The sequence below is a fragment of the Eublepharis macularius genome, chromosome 5 (assembly GCF_028583425.1).
Source record: "Eublepharis macularius isolate TG4126 chromosome 5, MPM_Emac_v1.0, whole genome shotgun sequence".
In the NCBI taxonomy this organism is placed as follows: domain Eukaryota; kingdom Metazoa; phylum Chordata; class Lepidosauria; order Squamata; family Eublepharidae; genus Eublepharis; species Eublepharis macularius.
This window is the reverse complement of record NC_072794.1, coordinates 149,285,031-149,309,350: the sequence shown is the minus strand read 5'-3', so window position 1 is coordinate 149,309,350 and position 24,320 is coordinate 149,285,031. Positions and strand designations below refer to the sequence as shown.

General features: G+C 44.0%; 1 protein-coding gene across 1 annotated transcript in view; it reads left to right on the top strand.

Annotated features, from left to right (window-relative positions):
- The first annotated feature begins 1,455 nt into the window (after positions 1 to 1,455).
- RIPOR3 (RIPOR family member 3) overlaps positions 1,456 to 24,320 on the top strand; it is a 150,100-nt gene continuing 127,235 nt past the window's right edge. The window contains exon 1 of the mRNA XM_054980599.1: positions 1,456 to 1,530. The gene's annotated coding sequence lies outside the window, so the exon portion shown is untranslated. The remainder of the gene's footprint in view (positions 1,531 to 24,320) is intronic.

Genomic DNA, 24,320 nt, shown 5'->3' with positions numbered 1-24,320 from the left:
TACTTTTGCTAGCCATTATTGGAGGCAGACCAGTGAACGTAGAGATTCTTGGGTCTGACCCAGCACATTCATTCATTTAAACCAGTGGAACTAAACAGGAATGAAAGGAGGTGAAAAGGGGTGGTAGAGGAAAGACATGTTCAGTAAGTGACAACTGCAGCATTCAACGATGATATGCTTGCGTTGTGTGTGAGATGGATATCACCGAGTGCATGAAGCTGCCTTATACCGAGTCCGGCCCTTGGTCTCTCAAGGTCATTATTGTCCGCTCCAACCGGCAGCATCTCTCCAGAGACACCTCAGGCCAAAGTCTTTCACGTCACCTATTACCTGATCCTTTTTTCCTGGAACCCAGATGAGCCGGAGACCCTCCCCAAACAAAAGAAATGAGCAGAAGTAGAGGGAGAGTGTTCTGTAGTGGTTAGAGTATATACTAGCATATAGGAGACATGGGCTTAGAACTGCCATGGCTTCAAATGTGCTACGATGCAGCTTTCTATGTGATTTTGGGTGGGTGACATACTCTCAGCCCTACCTAGTTTACAGGGCTTTTGTAAGGAGAAAGGTTCTAGATAGATCATTTCCAACAGAGGCAATTCTCACCATCATCCAAAGAAACTTCAAGGGCAAATTACAAGGTGAGATTGCTGAATGTGAGTTGATTTAAAAGTTCAGAACAATGGGACCCCCAAGGCTGAAGAGAGACAAGGGATTCTTATCTCAGTACAGATGCTAATTTCTCCTCTAATCAAGCTGCATCCTCACATTGTGCCTTTACAGCCTGACTCCCTTCTCTGATTCACCCCACCCACCTCCTCCCAGTTATCTGAAGAAGGGAGCTTTGACTCTCCACAGTTTATGCCCTGACAATTTTGTTGGTCTCTAAGGTGCCCCTGGACTCAAAGCTTGACGTTCATCTGTGTCCTTCAGTAATGGCTCACGGTGCACGTGTGAATCACCCATTTCGATTCCTTTCCCCAGCCCATCCTTGGAAGATCCCCCCCCCCATTCAGCGTCAGCCCCCCCCCCCGCTTGCAAGGCTGAGGGACGCTCCCCTGCGAATACTCGCAACAGACTCGGGATGGCAGCGCGCTCGGCGTGTGTTGGCTCCCGGCTGCATTTCCCCAGCCAGTCCCCCTGCCGGCACGGAGGGGGTCGTGGGGGAAGCAGCAAAAGGGACGGAGGGAGGGAGCCGGAGAAGCAGCAAGGAAGCGAGCCCGGGGCAGGCCGGTGGTGGGGTGGATTCCGCCTCCGAGGCCGCCGCTGCGGGTCTTCCTGGAAGAGGAGCCTGGCCGGGGTGCCCCGCGGCGATAAGGCGGCCCCTATCAGGACGCCGCAGGCGGCCGAGCCGGGCGAGGAGGAGCCGCGGGAGGCCAGCGGGCGACGCCACGAGGGAGGGCGGGGAGCTGGGCTGTTCCCTCCCGCCGGGAGGCGGACCGCAGCCTGGAGGGCGCTGCTGGCCAAGCGGAGAGACGGAGCGCGCCGGAGGAGGAGAGCCCAGGTGCGCCTTCGGGAGGAGATGTAGCCAAGGTCGGTGGCGGGGCGGGGACCGGAGGGCGGCGGGGTGGGCAGAGGTTGCCAACTCTGAGTTGGGAAATTCCTGGAGATTTTCGGAGACGGGGGAGCCCGGGAGGGCAGAGTTTGGGAGTGGAGGGACCTCAGCAGGGTATAATGCCGTAGAGCCTCCGGGCAGCTGTTCTCTGGAGTCTGATAATCAGTTGGAATTCCGGGAGATTTCCAGGTCCCACCTGTAGGATGGCAACCCAAGACTTTAAGACCCGCCGGAGCCTTCCCTTGCGATACCTGGATAGGTGCGAGCAGCAGACCCGGGTGGGATCTAGGGAGCAGCGTTTAGGAAGAGGGGTAGGAGACACCAGCAAGGGCTGATGGGCATCTAGGCTGCTCTCCTCCTGACGAAGAGTCCCGTGTCACTCGAAAGCTTACAGCTGGTCCCCTCAAACCTTCAGGTCTTTTTTTTTATTAATCTCCAAAACTGCACACTTACTCGAGAGGGAGATTCATTGAACTAATGGACTTAACTGCTGAGGGAACATACATAGGATTGCACTGAAACATTGGGCAGCCACTGTCCAAAGTATAGGCGTGAATGAATTCGGAGAGCAGCTATACAGAATGCACAGGGTTCAAGGACTCATAAAACTGACCTCTGCAGCCTGTGAAATAATTCTGAGAGAGGAGGCTGAAAGATCGTGGAGTCTCCCTAGAACATGTCTGTATTCCAGTCAGTCCAACATACCGTACCTGATTGGACCAGCCGTGGAGCCACACACAGAGCAATCTAAAGCAGAATTTCTTCAGTCTAAGCTCATTGAAATCAATGAAAGTGAAGGATGCCCGATAACCCCTATTGTTGTTTAGGCTCCTGCTATAAGGCACCCACCACCCTTTACTGGCTCTTGAATGGTACGCAAGGGCTTTAGAAATGCAGAAGATTTAAATTGGGATCATCAACCTGTAGCTCTGGAGCCAAATATGGCTCAGTACAGAACCAAATATGGCCCTTTAAAAAAATCTGAAGGTATATTACAGGGGTAAGTGGGATGCTAGAATAACCAGTAGGTGACAGTCATGGCAGACAAAGATGTTACGGGACTGCAGGGCTTCTTAGAAATGCTGTACAGAAAGGGAGATGATAGTTGCATGTGAACCATGCATAGATTTATGCCAGTGCGCTAAAACGATTGCACAATGTGTTCCTGTGTAAATTTCACGTGTGCCATACCTAACAAGGGATTTGCAGCAACTTGTGATTGACGCTGTAGACACTTGATGGATTATTAATCAATGTGTCAAGGATCAGTTATGGCAAGTTGTACACGTTCAGGTTTCCTTAAACTGGTTCGCTGTGGGATGTACTTGGGCTCTTTCATTATAAAAGGTTGCTGACCCCTGCTTTCCTGGCTCTTAACTGATATGCAGGGGTTTTGTTGATTCAGAGGCTTTAGACGGATCTGTTAAAATAGATAAACCAAATTAAAGGCACAGGAAAAGAGAAGTACAAGAGTAGCACATGAATTGTTATAAGTGTATAACGATACTCCTAGACAGGGCTTTTTTTTTTCTGGGAAATGAGGTGGTGAAACTCAGGGGGTTGCCCTCGGAGAAAATGGTCACATGGCGGGTGGTCCTGCCCCCTGATCTCCAAACAGAGGGGAGTTGAGATTGCCCTCCGTGCCGCTCTGTGTGCGTAGGGCAATCTACACTCCCCTCTGTCTGGAGATCAGGGGGCGGGGCCACCAGCCATGTGACCATTTTCAAGCTGTGCCGGAACTCTGTTCCACTGCGTTCCTGCTGGAAAAAAGCCCTGCTCCTAGAGTAGTAGCTTTCAGACTGTTGGTAGCCCCTGAAAGGGTGTTGGCGGTGGAGTCACAAGATATTTGGAGGCTTCCAGGGAGGGAGATAGTCCTACAGGAGGCATTGTCTTCTTAGCGGCTGACTCTTGTGCTGTATGCAGAGAGGCAGGGAAGTTGGCTGTGTTTTGGAAGGAGTCTGAAATGCATGAACGCGGCTGTGGCTGAGTGTTCACTGGCCATTTTGCACAGGACAGTGGGTTGCATGGCTCACAATGGACTGGGGCTTGGAAGTGGAAGCAAATTGAGATTGTGTTCAAACAGTTTGAGAAATATTGGCCTTTAGGGAAGAGCTATGCAAGCAAAGCATGCAGGTGGACACACGTCAGGGAACACAGCGCTCACGGGGATGCCCAGGGACTCACATCTTGTCTTCTGAGCCCATGTGCACAAGCACGGGAGCCTTTGGCCTGAGGCACTGTTGGTCAATGATGAAGCCAGTTGAGAACTGCAGAATCGGCCTGTCCTGGGGTGGGTGGGTTGCACTCCCCCTGAGGAAGTAGGTTAGTGGCTTGAGGGCACTATTGGCTCTTGGCCTGCAGTTGGAGGCTCAGTTCTTCTCTGTAGCGCCTTTTGTCAGCTTCGGCTAATATCTGGCTACGAGTGTTCATCCAAAAGGGTAATCCGACCTCTGATCACATCCAGGTGAGACGACTGCAATGCGTTCTGTGCAGGGCAACTTTTGAAAAGTGGTGCCAATTGCGGTGGCCGGGCTACTGTCAGGGGCTGAGTGCGTGGCTTGTATGTATCACCCCTGTGTTGAAAGTTTTGCAAGGCCTGCCTGTTTGTTCCTGGTTCTTATCTTGAAGGCTTGAAGGAGCCATGGTGCTTGAAGGACTGCCTCCTCCCAGGCTGTCCAGCTGGCCAGTTAAGATCCTCTACCCAAGTCCTGCTGTCTGTGCAGAGCTGAGGAGGGTTGTGAGTGTGACCAGAGCCTGGGCTTTTCCACGGGTGGTGCCTTCTTTGGCTTGCCCAGTGTTTAGGCAGCAGGCCAAAGCATTTATTTTGACTCAGACTGTTTTTGGTTGTTTTTATGGCCTGCTTGTCGCTTGGGGACTGTTTTATGAATGTAACTTCAGGCAGCTGAGCGTTGTTTAATGCTGTTTGTATGCCTCAGGCTTGTTTTTAATTGGCTTGTTTTTTAACAGCGTCTTTTTATGCTGATGGTTTTGTTCTGTTGTCTTCCTTGTGAGCTACCCTGAGGAGGTCTCTGGAGAGGTGGCACATCAGCCTTCTAATGAATAAAATACTTTGGTGTTTGGTCATAAGGTTTTCTCAGTTAATCCACGTCGCATTTGTACCAGCCAATGCTTAATTTCTTCCAAAGTCTCAAGGCTGAAATTCAAATATGGTGTTCTATAAGCTAGTCATTCGTTTTCATTCCAGATATTTTATTGCTGATTATGGGAGAGGAAAGATGTTCTCCCCATGCTTAAAGGTTAATATGTTAATATACTTAACTAAGGTTATTATCAGGGCTTTTTTTCTGGGAAAAGAGGTGGTGGAACTTGGTGGGTTGCCCTTGGAGAAAATGGTCACATGGCTGGTGGCCCCGCCCCCTGATCTCCAGACAGAGGGGAGTTTGTGACCATGTGACCATTTTCAAGAGGTACCGGAACTCTGTTCCACCGCATTCCCGCTGAAAAAAAGCCCTGATTATTATGCTTAATATGTTCTGTTGTGGAGCCTTAGTAAGTCCTGTCATTGCCGCTGGTGTGATCTGTTATTTCTGTGGCTGGAACTGTGAAGAGGTGATGAATGAGTCCTAGCTGTGTACAAGTGCCTGTGCTTTATGGACCATGGGGGTGGGTAGGTGTTCTTAAGCATCCTAAACAAAATTGAAAATTTGGGCCAAATTATACAGTGCATTTTTTTGGGCTGGATTCTCCAATCTGACCATCAATAATTCACATTTTCACAATCAATAATTGGCATAATAAGATTTGGGATCATTTTATTACGGAAAAATTAAGTGATTAAAATATACCAAGACGAGCACTTCCCTAAAAGCACTAATTTTCAAGAAAAATGATTTCCATTCTTTGAATATCTGGAAAACAATAATATCTGGGCTATGTCAAAATATCATAAATCTATTCTTGACCGGTTATAACATAATTTTTAGAAGTTTAATTCTCATCTCTGTTACCTTACATTTGTATATAGTACTGTTATTTGGTTCCTGATTGTGTATTACCTATTTGTTATTTGTTAAGCTAAGCTATTGTGTAATTTGTAAATTGTTATGTTTTTTATTAATAAAAAAATTATTATTAAAAAAATAATTCACATTTCAGCTGCAAGTTTCCTACTTGGAACTACAAGTGCCAGTTTGGTGCAGTGGTTAAGAGTGGCAGCACTCTAATCTGGAGAACCGGATTTGATTCCTGACTCATCTGCTTGAAGCCAGCTGGGTGACCTTGGGTCAGTCACGGCTCTCTCCAAGCTCTCTCAGCACCACCCACCTCACAGGGTGATTGTTGTGGGGATAATAATAACATACTTTGTAAACCGCTCTGAGTGGGCGTAAAGTTGTCCTGAAGGGTGGTATATAAATCAAATATTATTATTATTATGAGAGTTTCATCCAGATCGAAAAAGTGGGGTATGAATATCTAATCTAAATAAAATGCTGAGGAACTTTCTATCTCTTGGGCACAACATGGACTCTCCCATTTATGTTACTGTGTGGTCTGTATTGTGTTTATGTTAGACATGTGACCTGTGCAAATGGGCCCATAATTCTCCATCTGTGCCCAGAGTTCATATGCCACTGTCCATGCCAAAGAAAGAAACATACACTTACGCAGCCGGAATAATATCAACCATGCACGTAGCACCAAATAGTAGAATAACTCCAGTGGATGCAGGAAAACCTACCCCACAGTTTACCTCTGTAATATCAAATCCCCTAACTGGGTAGGTTAGTCAATGAAATGTCTTTTGATAGGTTTGAAAATGTGTCCCACCTGTCTTTTCTATTCTCACACTGGAGGGCTGAAGATCTGAGAGACCCAAATTCAAATCCCTTCTCTGCCATTGAAGATTTTATTTATTTTTATTTACTTTACTTACTCCACTTTTCTCTCCAATGGGAACACAGCTGCTTGCATCATTCTCCTTTTTCTCCATTATATCCGCACAATAACTCTGTGGTAGGTTAGGCCGAGTGTATGAGTGGCCCAAGGTCACCCAGCAATAGGACTGCCAACTAAGGGCTGAGAAATTCCTAGATATTTGGGGGTGGAGTTTGGGGAGGTTGGGGCTTTGGGAGGGATCTCAGCAGAGTATAATGCCATACAGTCCACCTTCCAAAGCAGCCATTTCCCCACAAGGAAACAAATTTGTATAGTCTGGAGATCACTTGTAATTAGGGTTGCCACCTCTGGATCGGGAAATATTTGGAGATTTTGGGGCTGGAGCCTGGGAAGGGCGAGATTTGGGGAGGGGCTGGAGCTCAGCAGGTTATAATGCTATTGTCCACCCTCAAAGGCAGGCAGTTTCTCCAAGAGAATTGAGCAATGTGGTCTGGAGATCAGTTGTAATGCTGGGAGATATCCAGGCCTCACCTGGAGGTTGGCAACCCTACCCAGCAAGCATTCATGGCAGATTGAGGATTTTTTTTTTTTTTTGAAAAATTTTTTATTGGGTTAGAACATTTTTATTTTTACATTACAATCAATTTTCCCCTAATTTTTCGTTTCTAACCCCCTCCCTTTCCCCCCCTTTTGTTGACTTCCAACAGCTTTCCCACCCTCTGTCCCTTTTCCCTTACTTCTATTAAATTCCTCTGTCTAAAACAGATATACATTCTCCATTATATTAAGCAGTGCATCATTAACTCCTTTAATTATTATACACCCAAACTATACGTCTTTAGATAAACAATTTATCCCATTTTCCAATTTTGAATAATTCTATATAAACCTATATATCATAAACCATAAAAATTTCCCACATTTAAATCAAACAATTTGATTTGTTCTCTATATATTACTCATTTCAACTTTTTATGGTAATTCTATATAACTCCTCAGATACTCAATCAATTTAACTCTTCTATACATTCAGTTTGGTGCATATAAATCTTGTCAAAGAGAGAAAATATTGTTAGTTAGTCAATCCTCATGTTTAAACCTTATCATTAATTATTCTCTATCAGTTGACCTATACATATCTATATATATCTCAATCAATTAATCTAACTGCTTATAAATTCACATTTCTCTTCCTCCCCCGGTAAAGTCACCCCTCTCTTTTATACTTTTATTATATTTCAGTAGTTCTCAAACTGCCACAGTTTTCCTCCCACCTCCCATTTCTTCTCCAGGTATTGTTTCAGCTTCTCCCAGTCTGTGTTGAACTGCCCTGAGTCCAGATCTCTCAGTTTTCTTGTCATCTTGTCCATTTCAGCCATATACAGCAATTTGTAGATCCAATCTTCAATAGTTGGTACTTCTTGTACTTTCCATTTCTGCGCATACAAAAGTCTAGCTGCTGCAGTCATATAAAAAATCAACGTCCTATGATGGGCTGGAATTCCCTCCATTCCCAAGTTTAGCAGCAGGAGTTCTGGGTTCTTATTTATTTGAAACTGTAAAATTTCACTCATTTCTCTTATTATTTCCCCCCAGAACTGCCTAGCTACCTCACACGACCACCACATATGATAGAGGGAGCCCTCATGTTTCTTACATTTCCAGCATTTATTAGAAGTATTCAAATTCCCTAGCGCAATCTTCTTTGGTGTCATGTACCAACGATAGATCATTTTGAAAATGTTCTCTTTAATATTGATACATGTCGTTGTCTTCATTGTAGTTTTCCACAAGTATTCCCATGCCTCCATTGTTATTTCTTTATTGAAATTTATAGCCCATTTCACCATCTGTGTTTTAACTATCTCGTCCTCAGTATACCATTTCAGCAATACTTGGTATACCTTGGATATTCTTTTCTTGTCTTCTTTAAGAAGGGTCTGCTCTAGTTCCGAGTTCTTTGTTCGTATGCCCCCTTTTGCAAAGTCTGAGTTGTATAAGTCTCTAATCTGTCTATACTGAAACCAATCATAGTTAGGTGATAGTTCCTCTTGCGTCTTTATTCTAAGTTTAGATACTTCAATCTTAGTTATTTCTTTGTACGTTAAACATTGTTGTTCATTATCCACAGCTCTCGGATCTATCACCTCATATGGAACCACCCACATGGGGGTTCCTTCTTGTAGGTAAGTTCTATACTTCTTCCAGATTGTAAATAGACTTCTCCTTACAAAATGATGCAGGAACATCGAGTTGACCTTTACTTTGTCATGCCATAGGTATGCGTGCCATCCAAAAATTTTTTTATATCCCTCTAGGGCTAATAGTTTCTTATTCTTTAATGTCATCCACTCTTTTAGCCAAACTAGGCAGATTGCATCATGGTAAAGTCTCAGATTGGGCAGTTGCATTCCGCCTCTCTCCTTTGCATCTTGTAAAACTTTTACTTTCACTCGAGGCTTCTTGCCTGCCCAAACAAAATCTGATATTTTCCTCTGCCATTTTTCAAATTGTTTAGAGTCTCTGATGATTGGTATTGTCTGTAACAAAAACATTACTCTTGGTAACACATTCATCTTAACTGCTGCAATCCTGCCCAACCATGACAGGTTCAATCTATTCCATTTGATCAAGTCTCTCTCTATCTGAGTCCATAATTTTTCATAATTATTCTTGAACAAGTCTATATTTTTTGCAGTCAGCTCAACTCCCAAGTATTTCACCTTACTAGTTACTTCACAATCCGTTGTTTCCATTAACAATTGTTGTTTCTGCTTAGTCATGTTTTTGCATAATATCTTTGACTTCTTTTTGTTAATGAAGAAACCTGCCAAATCTCCAAACTCCTTGATCTTGTCTATCACTTTTGGCATGTTCTCCAGTGGGTCTTCTACAATTAACATTATGTCGTCTGCAAATGCTCTGACCTTATATGAATAGTCCTTTATTTTTATTCCTCGTATTTCCTCATCTTGTCGAATTTGTATCATCAGAATCTCCAATACTAAAATGAACAACAATGGAGATAACGGGCAACCTTGTCTTGTTCCTTTACTAATCGTCAATTTTTTGGTCAATTCATCATTCACTACAATTGCTGCAGTCTGGTCTCTATAGATTTCCTTGATTGCTCTGACGAATCTTTCTCCCAGTTGTAGCTTTTCCATAGTGGCAAACATAAAGTCCCAGTTTAAATTGTCAAACGCTTTTTCAGCGTCTACAAAGAAGAAACCAACCTCTTTGTCACAACGCTTGTCGTAGTATTCAATAGCATTGATCACTGTCCTTAAGTTGTCTCTTATTTGTCTGTCTGGCAAAAAGCCTGCTTGTTCCTCCTCTATGACTTCCGAGAGCCACCCCTTCAATCTCTCCGCCAATATCTTCGCAAAAATTTTATAGTCATTATTGAGTAGTGATATAGGCCTATAATTTTTCACGCTAGTCAGATCTTGGCCCTCTTTTGGGATCAATGATATATTCGCTTCGCTCCAAGTGTCTGGAATTCTTTGATCCCTAAAAACTCCGTTCATCACCTCTTTTAGGAATGGTGCCAGTTCATTGGCCATTGTCTTATAAAATTTAGCCGTAAGTCCATCTGGCCCTGGCGCCTTTCCTAGATTTGCGGATTGTATTGCCATATTTATTTCCTCATCAGTTACTTCACTGTTCAACTTATTTCTCCAAGCTTCCGAGATCTCTGGAAGTTTGGTTTTCTCCAAATATGATGCTATTGATTCTTTATTTACTTCTTTTTTATTATACAGCTTAGCGTAAAATTTATAAAAGGCTCTGCTAATGGTAGTCTGCTCCAAATACGTTTTGTTTTCTTCACAAATTTTATTTATTATTTTCTTTTCCCTTTTCTTCTTTAATTGCCATGCCAAATATTTCCCAGGTTTATTAGCACCCTCAAAAGCTTTTTGATTCAGTCTTTTAAGGTTCCACTCCAATTCTTTGTTACTCATTGCTGTTAACTGTTCTTGAAGAATTTTGATTTCCTGATGTATTTTCTTTTTCCCTGGTCTCTTTTTTAACTGTACTTCTTTGGCCTTTATTTTCTCCTCAATCTCTTGTCTTTTCTCCTCTTTCTTTTTCCTTGCTCTACCATTTAAGTCCATTAGTATGCCCCTTACAACCGCCTTGTACGCGTCCCAAACTTTACTGGTTGGTACTTCTTTATTCACGTTGTATTGTATAAAAAACTTAGTCTCTCTTCTCAGTGTTTCCATATTCTCACTTTCCTGTAACAGGTCCTCATTTATTCTCCAGGCTTTCCTTTTTCTCCTTTTTCCAAATTTCCACATAATTGGGTTGTGATCTGAGCCTACCATCGGCATTATTTCTACCTCCTTAGTCCATAGCGCTAAGTCCTTTGAGGCCCAGATCATATCAATTCTTGATAATGTAAGATGCCTTGCAGAATAAAAAGTAAACTGTTTGGTTTTAGGATATTCTCTCCTCCATACGTCTTCGAGAGTCTCTTGTTGAATCAACTCAAAAAAAAGCTTTGGCAATAGTCCTCTTTTCTTTTGTGCTTTTGTAGTCTTTTTGTCTAATTCCAAGTCTGTCACTCCATTGAAATCTCCAGCAAGAATTATCTGGTCATATACAAGATCGTCTAGGTGCTTCCTTAAGTCCTCAAAGAAGCTTTCCTTTGCACCGTTAGGTGCATAAAGTCCGACTACCAACACTCTCTTTAAGTTCCAATTACATTCCACTGCTACAAATCTAGCTTCCACATCTCTCATAACAAATTTTGGCTGCAGCTCCTCTTTTATATACAACACCACTCCTCTTTTTTTCTTGTTGGAAGCCGCTACAAATTCTTTGCCCAATTTTCCAGATTTTAAATATTTTACATCCTGTTTTCTAATGTGGGTCTCCTGCAAACAAACAATATCACATTTTTGTTTTAGTAGCCAATGAAAAATATTTTTTCTCTTATTCGGTGAGTTTAGTCCATTTACATTCCAAGATAATACTTTACACTCCATATTCATGGTTTTGTTGGTAAGTCTTTTTCATTGTCCTTGATAAATCTCTCCATCTCCCGCTCAGATCTGATACGTTTTTTTGCCCCTCCAAACTCAAAGGACACTCCTTCCGGTAACTCCCATCTGTATCTGATATTCATGTCCTTCAAAGTCTGAATTAGCACTCTATATTTTTTCCTGTCCAATAACACTGATCTGGGCAGTTCCTTCATTATAATAATCGTCTTGCCATCAATCTCCAATGGATCTTGAAATTGTTTGGTCACAATCCTCTCTTTCATATTTCTAGTTGTAAACTGCACAATCACATCCCTTGGTAGTTTCCTCTGGGTTGCAATTCTCGAGTTCACACGATACGCCACATCTAGGATAGCCACAATTTCCTCCTCCTCCTTCCCCAGGTAATCAGCCAACACCTCAGTCATCTGTTCTTGCGCTGACTTCCCTTCCACTTCTGGCAGACCACGAAAACGAAGCTGCTTCTCCATGTGTTTAGTTTCTGCAACTGACATCCTCCCCTTCACCAGCCTCATCTCTGTTTGTTGCGTGTCTATTAAATTCTCCATCGCGTCTTCTACTGTTTTAACTCTCTGCTGCGTTCCTTGTAATTCACTGCTAATCGTTTCCACACCTTTTTTCACTTCTGACAGCTCCGACTTTACTGTCTGTGTAACTTCCTTGACCTCTTTAATAAGCTCCAATTTCGTGTCCTTAAGTTCTTTCATCATGTCTATAAGTTTTTTGTCCAAGTTTTCTATTGCCGATTGCCACTCTTTTTTCGACATCGTGGGGCTTGCTTTAGCTCGCTCCCACGAATCTGCTCTCTTCCTCAGCTCCGTGGCGTATAATTAAACGTTTTCCTTTTTTTTAAATGTCCCAATCTTTGCCAAAATTAATTTTTTATATCCAAAATGTCGGGCGTCTTTTCTCTATGGTTTCTCTATGTTATTATAATCCAAGATGGCCTACTTCCTCTTCCGCTGAAGCCACGACCCTTCCACTTTCAAAGATGGCGATTCCCCACTTCCTGTCCTTTGGCAAGGGCCGCTTCCCTCCAGCCTCTCTATTGTTGTTACGCACTTCCTGTCTCCCGTCTTCCCACAGCAGGTCTCGCGATGGTGTCTTTTTCCCACAGCTCCAAAACCACAGGTATTCAAAACAATAGTCCGATTTTTGTAATAACTTCTTTAAACTTAGTCTCTTTTAAAATACAACTCCTGCCGAGTCTTCACCTCCTTTTCGCTAGTCTGTTGCAGTTTAAAAGTCTACTTTCTTTCCTCTCTGTTTTTGTCAATCTGTCCCGTTTCAAGAGATAGCGATCTTTACCTTCTCTCCAGCTTTCTCGGGTTGTAATCGCTGTTTCGATCTTAAATTCTCCTCTCGACTTCCCTCCCCGATCGAAGCTTGGGTATGTAGGTCTTATGCCAGCCGAATTGGCCCCAAAATTGCCGCAGAGATTATAGCCGACCCGTCGCAAGGTGGGACCTCAAGGATCGGGGGGGAGACTCCTTGTGTAGAGCCCCCCCTCGTCCGAGATCTAACTCACCCTAGGGTCTTGAGCGTTCTTTGCCTGCTCCCCGCCTGAGAGCAGTCGGCCGCGGGTTATTTTCACCCCTCCGGCCGGTTAAAACGGCAATCCGGTCAGCTCCACAAATGGAGCTGCGTTAGACCTCCATGAATCCCAAACCGGAAGTCGGCGCAGATTGAGGATTTAAACCTGGCTCTTCCAGATCCTACTCTGACATTCTATTGATTATACTACTCTGACTTTCGCTGGGTGACCTTGGGCTGATCACCCTCTTTGTCATGGTCTGGGACAGCCCAAGCAGAGTTGTCCAAGTCTGGTCTGAGGTCAGGCACAAGTCCAAAGCCAGGAGTGAGTCCAAAGTCCAGAATTCAAAAGCCAAGTCAGGAGGTCCGTAGGTCAGTTACCAGTCAGAGTAAGGGTGATCCAGAAACAAGGTCAAGGCACAGTCTAGAGGGCAGGGCAGGGCAGGGCAGGGCAGGGCAGGGCAGGGCAGGGCAGGGCAGGGCAGGGCAGGGCAGGGCTGGGCTGGGCTGGGCTGGGCTGGGCTGGGCTGGGCTGGGCTGGGCTGGGCTGGGCTGGGCTGGGCTGGGCTGGGCTGGGCTGGGCTGGGCTGGGCTCTGACGTGTTGTTTCCACACCTCTTGGTCTTCTGTGGCTGGGTTTTATAGACAGGCTGGGCTTGCAGCCAGCTGCTTGGGAGCTATCCTGTGCTCACTTCTCATCACTCTCAACAAGCAGCTGGCGTCTGGCCAGAAAGTGTGCACTTTGCCGCCTCTCCTGCAGCTCCACACGCTGCTTTTGTCTGCAATGCTCTCTGGGCGAGGCTGGAGGTGTGGGCGTCCTTGGCTGTGCTTCACCAGTGGTGTTGGAGCTGGAGGGCATTGGTGCCTCTGACTCAGCTGCTGACTGAGGACTTTGGGCAACTGGTGGCTGGGCTTCTCTGGTGGTGTTGGAGTTGGAGGGTGTCGGTGGTGTTGGAGCTGGCTCAGCTGCTGGCTGTGGACTCTGATTAGCCAGCAGCTGTTCCTTCCTGATCACCGGCTTCTGCTGAGTCAGGGCTGGCTACATGGAGCTCCTCTTCTCCTGAGGAGTCCTTACTTTCAGTGAGCTCAGACTGGCCCATGACACTCTTTCAGCCTGATTTAACACACAGGGGTTTTGTTAAGATAAAAAAGAGAGGAGGTTACAAGTCACTTTGGATCCCATGGGGGAGAAATACAGGGGACAAATATCTAAATAAATTAATTCTCAGATGTATCTGCAGCGACACACATATCCATCATCGGGAGAAAAAGGGGTTTTATGAATGCAGGTGTAATCAATCAATTCATTAAGACTTATAAAATTACAGTGTGATCCTAAGAACACTTTCATGGGAGTATGCCCCATTGAATAAACCTGAGCAGGTCTGAGTTAAACTTCTTAGGATTGCTCTTTTAATCTTAGGGCCAAGCTACAAGTGACGAATGACACAGGTTGGACACTTGTCAGCTTCCCTCAAGTTTTGATGGGAAATGTAGGCATCCTGGTCTTGCAGCTTGGCTCTCCGACTGCTGTCCAATGGACTTTTCAACTGTCACTTGTCCAACATTCCGCCAAGCTGCCTACATTTCCCATCAAAACTTGAGGGAAGCTGACAAGTGTCCAATCTGTGTCATTCGTCACTTGTAGCTTGGCCGTTTGATTCCCTTATTCTGGCGACTGCCCTCCTCCTGGACTCTGATATTTTCTTGAGTACAGCCACAAATTAATGTGTCCTTTGTTGGGGACATAATGTTGAAATGAATTTGGGTGAAAAATTCTCACTCCTTCTCAGTTCTGCAAATAAAATTCTCATTCTTTGTCACTTGTGAATATTTTAAGAATCTAAATTGTCTTTTCGATGGTGGAGCTCCAGGTTCTGAGTGAATCCTTAAATCTTTTTTACAGTGAACCTGTTCAAATTTGGATGATGAACCTTGAATGTTAGCAAAACCCTTAGTTTTTGAATCAACATGTTGTGAGTTTATTTGCTCTTAGAGCCAACAGGTAGCATCAGGAAATATGCATATGTGCTGTTTTGAGCTCCATCCTGCTGAGAAGAGAAACGTTTACATTTCCAACATCTGTTTGAAACATTATATATTTTTTGCTAATTTTCCCAGTGATATATACCACCTATATATCATTTTATAAAAGTTTTCTTTCAGACAAGAGCTTAATGTAAATTTAAATCCCTTCAGCCTTATATTCTCCCATTGTTCAAGTTGTATGTTATATCCAAAAAAATCCCGACATTTTCTTGTGCAGAACTGAGAACTATTTGAATGTATACAATATGTTTCATACCAGCAACCTTTTGGGTGAGCTCAGTGGGGGAAAGTATCTTTAACAGAATAGAAAATATATGGAGGATAGGGTAGTTGTAGTAGTTCGAATGCTGGAGGACAGGGTAGACAAAGTTAGCCTGAGTTGGTTGGTCTTTTCAACCTAATCTAGATTAGAGATTTTTTAAGAGGATGACGCAGATGAAGGGAGAGCCATGTTTGCCTCTCTGAGTGGGCTTGGAGGAAAGGGGGATATTAAGTCATACATCCCACAAAAAGCCCTAGTCATGATAGCTAAATGGAGATTCCATATTCAAAGGCAGTATATCTCTGAACACCAAGGGCTGAGCACAAACAACAGAGGAATTCTTTCCCCTTCTATGTATATGTTTTTATGTTCCCACAACGACAAGTTCAGGGTGGCAGACTCCCCTACTCATTTGATACCAGCAACAATCCTGTGAGCTAGGTTAGGCCAAGAGAGAGTCACCCAGAGAGCTTTATTGCTTAGTACGGGTTTGAACATGTCTCCCCATGTCTAGTCTTACAGAAGTCTAAATACTACACTACTACCTTAGTTCTGTGCAAGCATTCTGTTCATGCAGTGCTTGTAAGTTTCCCAGAAGCATCTGGCTGGCTTGCCTCTGGAAACAGAATGTCATGCGTGGGCTTTAGTGTGATCCCACAGGGCAAATAATTCATCTCTTTCCTCTGTTCTTTATGAGCAGGCTCCAGTTCTGAACAATCTGCCCAACAGTCTCTCCAGTATGATGATGAAGAAACATGATTCTAAATTGTTGGGGTCACCAGGGGAAGGGGTGGCTGGGGAAATGGGGTGTTGGAAGCACCCTCTTCCACCATTCCATATAAATGAATGGTTCCCATTCATGCTTGTGGGGAACCATCTTGTGTCAAGGGCAAATCTTTGCTTCTCCCTTTGGCAGAGGATGGACTTACTGACTCCCAGACTGATGCAATATGTTATCAAGATGAGCGAGGGACACAGAGCAACAATGTGTCCCCCACCCCTCCTACTTTATACAGCTCTTTTTATGCTCCATGATGCCAGTCTCTCTGAAATGGGGCATTTTGCTAGCAATAAGACCATGATGTGCTAAAGACCCAGGTGTGCATAGTCTTTTGAAAGGGAACAAGTAGCAGGTCTCCTGTGCAACATGAACACATGAAGCTGCCTGATACTGAATCAGACCTATTGATCCTCAAGGAAAGTTTTGTCTACACAGACTGGAAGCAGATCTCTAAGGTCTTCCACATCACCTCTTACCTGGTCTTTTTTTGACTGAAGATGCAGGGGATTGAACCTGGGACCTTCTGCATGCCAAGCGGATGCTCTACCATTGAACTTCGGCCTTTTCTATATTTGGGGAAAAGGCAACTTGGTTCATTTCAGACTGATATTCCAGTCCAGTGACAATCTGGTCCCCCAAAGAGGAAAACTGATAGCCTTGCTTGGTGGTTGGCCTGGGAGACAGGGATTAGCACAAAACATTCCTTTTTAGAAGAATTTGATGGATGGAAATGGAAGTAGACTTGTAGATGTGGGTTTCAGACATCGTCTGGTTTCAAAATTGTCTTCCAGTATGCTCGTAATTTGCTTCCTTGGGGAATCCTACCTTTGCCAAAGGCTGGTAATAGGCAAAGAATCGGGAATAGGGAAAAATGGTCCCTGGAAGGCAATTTATCATGTGTTTTTGTTGGGGAAATAGGATAGAGGAAGTACTGGAAGAAGAGCTGTATAAACTAGTATAGGCATAATATGCATATGCTATCTGTTTAATGTATTACAAACGTGACTTCGGCCAAAGACCAAGAGGAAGTGAGTTGGCAGACTGTAATTAATCAATTGTATTGGCCTGTATTGAATTTAGGAATGGAAAAGAACTGATGGTGAGAGCCAAATCCTTCACAAAGAGACACTTTTTGTAATACGCATCACTCAGTTTTGTGAATACCGTGCATGTGGATCTCGTTTTTTAATCTCTCAATTTCTGGCCACAGTTCATCGATTATTTCTCCAACCTCACTGATATGAACACAGAGAGGTGGAAATTGTAGGCCTCCCATTCATTTCAGCAGGACTAGATTGGGATTGGAGTCTGTGAGGTAATCCATTTCTGCTGTACACCCCCCCCCCCAAATTCTGTTGCCAACTAATCCTCTACAAATAGAGTTTTCTGTTTTGGAAATTCTCAGTGTGGCTTCAAATACAGAAGGCCTCCAGTCACAATTCCTATGGCAACAGAGGAAGGAGGATCAACGTTTGGTTCAATTGGCCATTGAGGCTAGGTTTAGCGATAGTTATAAACCACAGATAAATTATCTGTTGCCACTTCTGCTGGAAAAAACGACAATATCAGAGATTTCAGGAGCATGTGATAGGGAAGTCATTCTCTGTTTTTTCATCTCCCCCCCCTCATTTCATAGTAAACAAAAAAAGGAAGGAAGGAATGTTTTGGGGAATTAAAAATATGTCAGAAAGAAGAGAAGGCATAGTTCCCCACCCCCAGTCTGGCATGATACAGGGATCTTTGTCCATCATTTGGAGACCCCTTGATTTCAAGGGACTAAGGTTGCTAATATATATTACATTTATATCATACCTTTCCTCCATTTGGTATATATGTTTTTTTTCCTGCCTCATTTTATTCTCACAACCACCCCAGGAAGTAGGTGAGGCACAAAGATAGTGGCCCAAAATGTCCAAGTAAGTTTTACAGCTGAATTTGAAAGAGGTCTTCTAGTACCTAGTGAGTTTCCATGTCCTCTCCATCACATGGTAGTTCCAGTGTCCATTTCTTCGAACCCCACTCAGTACCCTGGTGGACTCCTGAAACTAAGCTTACAGAGGAGGCGTGGTCTTCTGGTGACTGTGAGCACCTCATTGGACTGCAGCAGCATGGAGGGCAGAAGGCAAGGACTTGTCCACACATCTGCAAATATGTGTGAAGGCCTGATATGTGCATATGTAAGAAGCAACGGGATAACCACAGGGAGTTGGCATTTTGCAAACTTAGAGTGCCGGTATTTACAGGTTTTGTGTCTGGTTCTGCAAGGGCAGGAGGATTTGAGCCCCTTTGAAAAACACACTTGCTGTCCAGTCCTCACTCTAGGAAGTTTGCAGGATAGGGGCTGCTTCCGTTGGCTATCCTAGCAGAGTGCCAGGGGCTTCTCCATCAAGAGAGGTAACTTTATTTAGGTTCATTCCTCAGACATAGGGTTGCCAACCTCCAGGTAGTGGCTGGAGATCATCCAGAATTACAACTGGTCTCCAGGCCACAGAGATCAGTTCACCTGGAGAAAAAGGCTACTTTGGGTGTGTGCGTGTGTGTGTGGACTCTATGGAATTATGCCATGCCAAGGTCTTTGTCCTCCTGAACCCCACTTTCTCCAGGTTTCTCCAGGTTTCACCCCCCAGATCTCCCGGAATTTCCCAACTTGGAGCTGGCAACCCTACTCAGCCAAGATAAGTTCCCCTGTAGAAAATGGCTGCTTTGGAGGGTGGACTTCATAGCATTATTCGCTAATGAGTTCCCTCCCCTCCCCAAACCCCAATTGCCCTAGGCGCTACTCTCAAATATTCAAGAATTTTCCAACTTGGAGTTGCCACCCAATATGGGGGCCATCCAGAATAGCACCTGCTCCCTAACAGGCCACTGACAAAGCAGCACAAATGAACTGTGGAGACCAGCCTTTCTTAAAAGATTGTGTACAAGAGTTGAACAAGTTGGGAAATTCCTGGAGATTTGGGGATGGATCCTGGGGAGGGCGGGGTTTTGGCAAGGAGGGATCTCAGCCTAGTATAAGGACATAAAATCCACCCTCTAGCATGTTGTGATAGGTGACTCAGCATGCCTTGGATGTTGGGAGGTGGTGCACGTGTCTCTGTGTATATGATTGATTAGCAAGTTGCTTCTATTTGTCCTGAGGTGGAAATGCCTCCTGACTCCTCCTCTGTCCCCATCATCATTGAGAGAATTTCTCTCTCTTGCTTCATGGCTTTCTGAGGAAGAGGATGCACCTTTTCAGACCTCCTGCTATGAAGGCCTGATCCACATACCCACCTGCAAGCATGATGCCAAATTAGTTGGCTGTGCCCAACAGGGAAAGTTTACTTTTAGACTAGGATTCTTTCTTCTACAAGAAATTGTTGTGAATGGAATCTACTTCAATACATGTAAGTTCTATCTTTTGTAAACATTAATTGCTTGAGGATTAATTACTGCACGTTGGGAAAAATGCTTCTGACTGGGTAACTCTGCTAACTAGCAAATATAACTATTTCTAATACAGAGCAGCCATTTTCTTCTGAGGAGCTTATCTCTGTAGTCTGGAGGTCGGTGTTGATTCCGGGAGATTGCCAATCCCCACCTGGAGATTGGCAACTTTATGTGAGAGCTGTGAAAAGTGCAATGTCCATGCGACACCTGTGGAAGATATAAGGAACTGCATGATCAATGAGAAGAAAATGCACATTTCGTTGCGCAATAATCAGATTGTGTGGAAATAACCCCTTCAGGAAGGTCTTTTATTGGTTCTTTGTGGGGGAGGTGGGCCATAGGGAGTATAGTGGCAGCCTGTTTCCCTTCCAGTGACATTCAGTTAATGTCAGCACTTGCTGTGCTTAGCAATAAAACAGGTCTACTTCATACTATGTTTGCAGTATAAATATTTATACAGACTTTTCAGAAAGACAAGTATGATTACTAGGGCTTTTTATTATTATTAATTTTTTTTTGCTAGCGTATCATATGACCAGGAAAAGATCCAGATTCTCTTGACCATCACGCAATACTAGCATTTTGGCTGTTATTTCACACAAGCAGTGTTGGTGGCCACTAATTTTTTTCAGGGTTGCAAGGTCCCCTCTTGGCAACCAAGAGTGTGAGGGTACTTGTTGGGGGGGGGGGTTCACTGGCGGCATCATTATGATGAACTGATGTCACTCCTCATGTGCAGGAAGTGACGTCAGCGTGTCACTGCAGGGAGACGGGAGTGACATCAGCATGTCAGGATGATGCCAATGTTAACTTCCATGATTTCCTACCATTTCCCCCCTTGCTGCCAGTGGGGGGATGGTAATGCCAACTTGTTCTAATATATTAACATTTTTAAAAATTAAGCTTTAAAAAACTCCCAAGACCAGGAGGGCATTTTCTTTTTTGGTGCAGTTTTTTTTTTTTGGTGTATAACTTTGTATGAGAATCAAAAGCAGATATTCCACGTGGTTGGGAGCACTGAGAGAGTTCTCTGTGATCAAATGCATCTGTAATTATAACTGTGTTCTGTATTTCACATTCTTGCTCACAACAACAACATTTTTTTTTACCCTGTCTTCCAAGAGAGCATTCTGGCCCAGAATTACATGACCAGATGTGTTGCTACAGAAACAATTGAAGGATTTTTTTTTTTGCTTAATGATGGTGAATAAAAATGTTGCATTTGTATTTCAGTGTTTCTTAAATGTGTGTATGTGTGTATCTGAAAGAGGGAGAGTGGGTGGAGAAGGAGTATACTTTCCTACATCTGTTAACATTTTAAGTTTCTTCATACAGGACTGGAAATTGAAATATACTGTATTAGGGACATGATTTATGTGCCTCAGAGACAGTTTTATTAAATCCTGAATAAGTTTTTGAAACTCTTTTTTCCTAAAGAGTTGAGCATTTCTTCAGAGCTGATTTATAGCAATGACAGCAAGCTTAGTGGCAACAGCAGACAAAGGTGGTTTCTATGAAAGTAAGAAACCATATCTGATGACATGGGTCTGGGATGGATTCTTACTCTGGCTAACACTTGCATGTTAGAATGCACTGGTAAAAGAGAACCACTGGGGGAAAAAATCTTTGTTTAGCCCTGGCATTCCCACTTTGTGGCTTGGATCTTAGGGCATTTTTGTATTGGTGCTTTTACCATCACACAAGTTTTCATTTTCAGTGTCCCGCAAGAACCTAGCAGATTCTCTACCTGTGGCTTTTTTCCATATGTGCAAGAGATTTGCAAACAGGGCATGCAAATGGAACTTCAGGGTTGCTGCTGTTCCCTCCTGCAGCCTATGACTCAGGCAGGGGGTGAGGGGGAGGGGGATCACCTATATGTGTGGGCAGGGCTTTTTTTCTGGGAAAAGAGGTGCTGGAACTCAGTGGGTTGGCCTCGGAGAAAATGGGCAGGTGGCTGGTGGCCCCACCCCCTGATCTCCAGACAGAGGGGAGTTGAGATTGCCCTCCGCGCCCGCTCGGCGGCACGGAGGACAGTCTAAACTCCCCTCTGTCTGGAGATCAGGGGGGCGGAGCCACCAGCCATGTGACCATTTTCAAGAGGTTCTGGAACTCTGTTCCACTGCGTTCCAGCTGAAAAAAAAAGCCCTGCATGTGGGGGAATACACTGCCTGAATGATTCTGGGCCTACGTCTTTGAGTGTTGCCCTAGCCCCAGAATCACTTAAACAACCTTTGGTGCTCCCTAGTATGAGGCCTAAGACAACAGCCCTGGATGGCTAAGACTGTCCCTGAACCCAATTATAGCAACTTTATAAAATGGCAGAATATTGTGAGAAGAGGGGAGAAACTATTCATAATTAAACTATTACATTATTAAATTAAGCAAACAAATTCACTCCAAACAGAACAAGCTGTTAACTCACAAACAAGCAACAAATCAAGAAGACGTTTGAACAAATAAATAAGTTATATTATCTCCAGTGCCTGCCAAATAGCTACGTTTCTGGGGTGCCACACCTGAAAAGGCCCTGCTTCTTATACTAACCTGCCTAACTTCAGATAGTGGTGTCAGGAAGGCAGGACCTCAGACAATGACTTCATCTAACTGACTGAACCATCTAAACAGGAACATATAAAACTAGCCAAGTTTGTGTCTAGCGGATGGTAAGAGCTGCTAAACAGTGGCAGCCTTTCTTCAGTGTGCTGACTAGTCTTTTTAGTGTCTAAGGTAGTGGGTTGGATCCAGCAATATGGGAGAGGAAAGGAAAATGTACGTATCTTTGTTCAACTTGCATAAATAGCAGTGCAATGGCTGGAACAACACGTGGTGCTTTAATATAATTTTAATGAGATGACAATGTGCATATAAAGCTATGGAATGTACAACAGATGGATCACATGACTTCCTTTACTTTGGTTGCATCAGAAGAAATTCCTTTGCTACATTTTGCACATGGTAGGAAAAACCAGTGGGGTAGAGATACAATTGCTTTCACGTAGCACAAGTGGACAGCGGGGAGTAATTTTAGTGCTTCTGCTTGAGCAAGAGCTCTTTCACGTGCGGAGATTTTCTGTGGGATCCAGCCTTCTCACATTCATTATGGAACATTCAAGGAATAAAATAGTACATAACATTGTGGTTTAAGAGCTGATGCAGATCTCAGCCAGGAACTTGCTAAGTGGCTTTTGGCAAGCTCTGCAATGGCAGATTAATATTTGGCGAAATTTACATGTCTCTTGTAAAAATTACTGATGTAATAGATGTGTTAAGTATCATACAGAGGAAGGCCACACAGAGGGCTCATAAGCAACAGGTAAATTATTGTAACCTCAAAGGCAGATTAGGAGGAAACCTTGAACTGAACTGACTGCTAGCAAGAGCTGAACTGGAACTGAAAACTGAAATTGCCCTTGCTAAGAGGCTGAATTCCCGTGCTTCCTAGTACAACAGGCCAGGAGGCCATCATAACACTAGCATGTAAAGCTCTTTGAAACAGGAGACACTGTAAAAATGCTAATTATTCCAAAGGAATAGCCTTCAGGTCAATTTTATGGACTATTTCATTCTGTTTTTATGTCCCTGGGCTTTTTTTCAGTGGCTTTTTGTTTTTATATTGATACTGTATTATTTTAATTGGAAGCCACCTCAGTTAGGATTCTGGAGAGGTGGTACAGAGATCGTCTAAATAAATACATACATAACTGTTAGTCCATATATATGAGTTTTGTGGATCTTAAAAACTAGCTAAATTATGATTTTAGGCACACATTTTTGCAAGTTACACTTCACTTTATCAGATGCATCATTACTTTGTTGTTATTACTTCATTACTTTCCCATTTACTTTATCTGTACTCTTGTTATTTCATAAAAGTAGGAGGAGAGCTTACAGGGATGCCCTCCTGGGCCTCTCCTCTGTTGCCCACCAGCACCTCAAAGGCTGGCAGGAGACAATTAATGAGAAAATTGTTGGGGGAAGAGGTTAAAAATGGGGGAGGGTGCCGATGGCAAGATGGTGTGTGATATAAATTCTGGTGAAAACCAGAAGTGATGTCATGATGTTGGGGCAACACTCTAGGATTTGCCCCAAAATCTGTTTAACCATAAGTGTTTTGGTGAATCCTGGAGTGTCACCTCCAACATCATGACATCACTTGCAAAATTTAATTGAAAGTGACAGCCCCCCACCCCATCCTCAAATCATCCCAGGACTGCCAGGCAGTGGCCTGGAATCCTTAACAGCCTATCTTATATTGAGTCAGAGCCAAGCTACAAGTGACGCCTGACACAGGTTGGACACTTGTCAGCTTCCCTCAAGTTTTGATGGGAAATGTAGGCATCCTGGTCTTACAGCTTGGCTCTCTGTTTAATTGAAGTTTACAGAAACCCCCACAAACACACCCAGCAGAGGGGAAGGGGGGCGCCCGGCGCGGGCCCGACGCCTGCAATCCCCTCCAGACCGCATGTTCTCCCTCCCATAGACTGCCGCTCTGTAAACTTCAATTAAATGGAGAGCCAAGCTGCAAGACTAGGATGCCTACATTTCCCATCAAAACTTGAGGGAAGCTGACAAGTGTCCAACCTGTGTCAGGCGTCACTTGTAGCTTGGCTCTCAGACTATTGCATTGCAATCTCAGGCAGGGTCCCCACAGTCTAAGCCCAATGTTTGCCCTGTTAAGGTCAGCAGCAGCTCTTGAGGGTCTCAGGTTGTCTTTGAGATCATCTACTATCTGAGCATTTTACCTGGAGGTACTGAAGATTGAACTTGGGGCCATCTGCATGCAAAGCAGATGCTGTACCAATGTGCTATGGTTCATCTTGGAATTTTCCAATGTTCCTCCTTCATT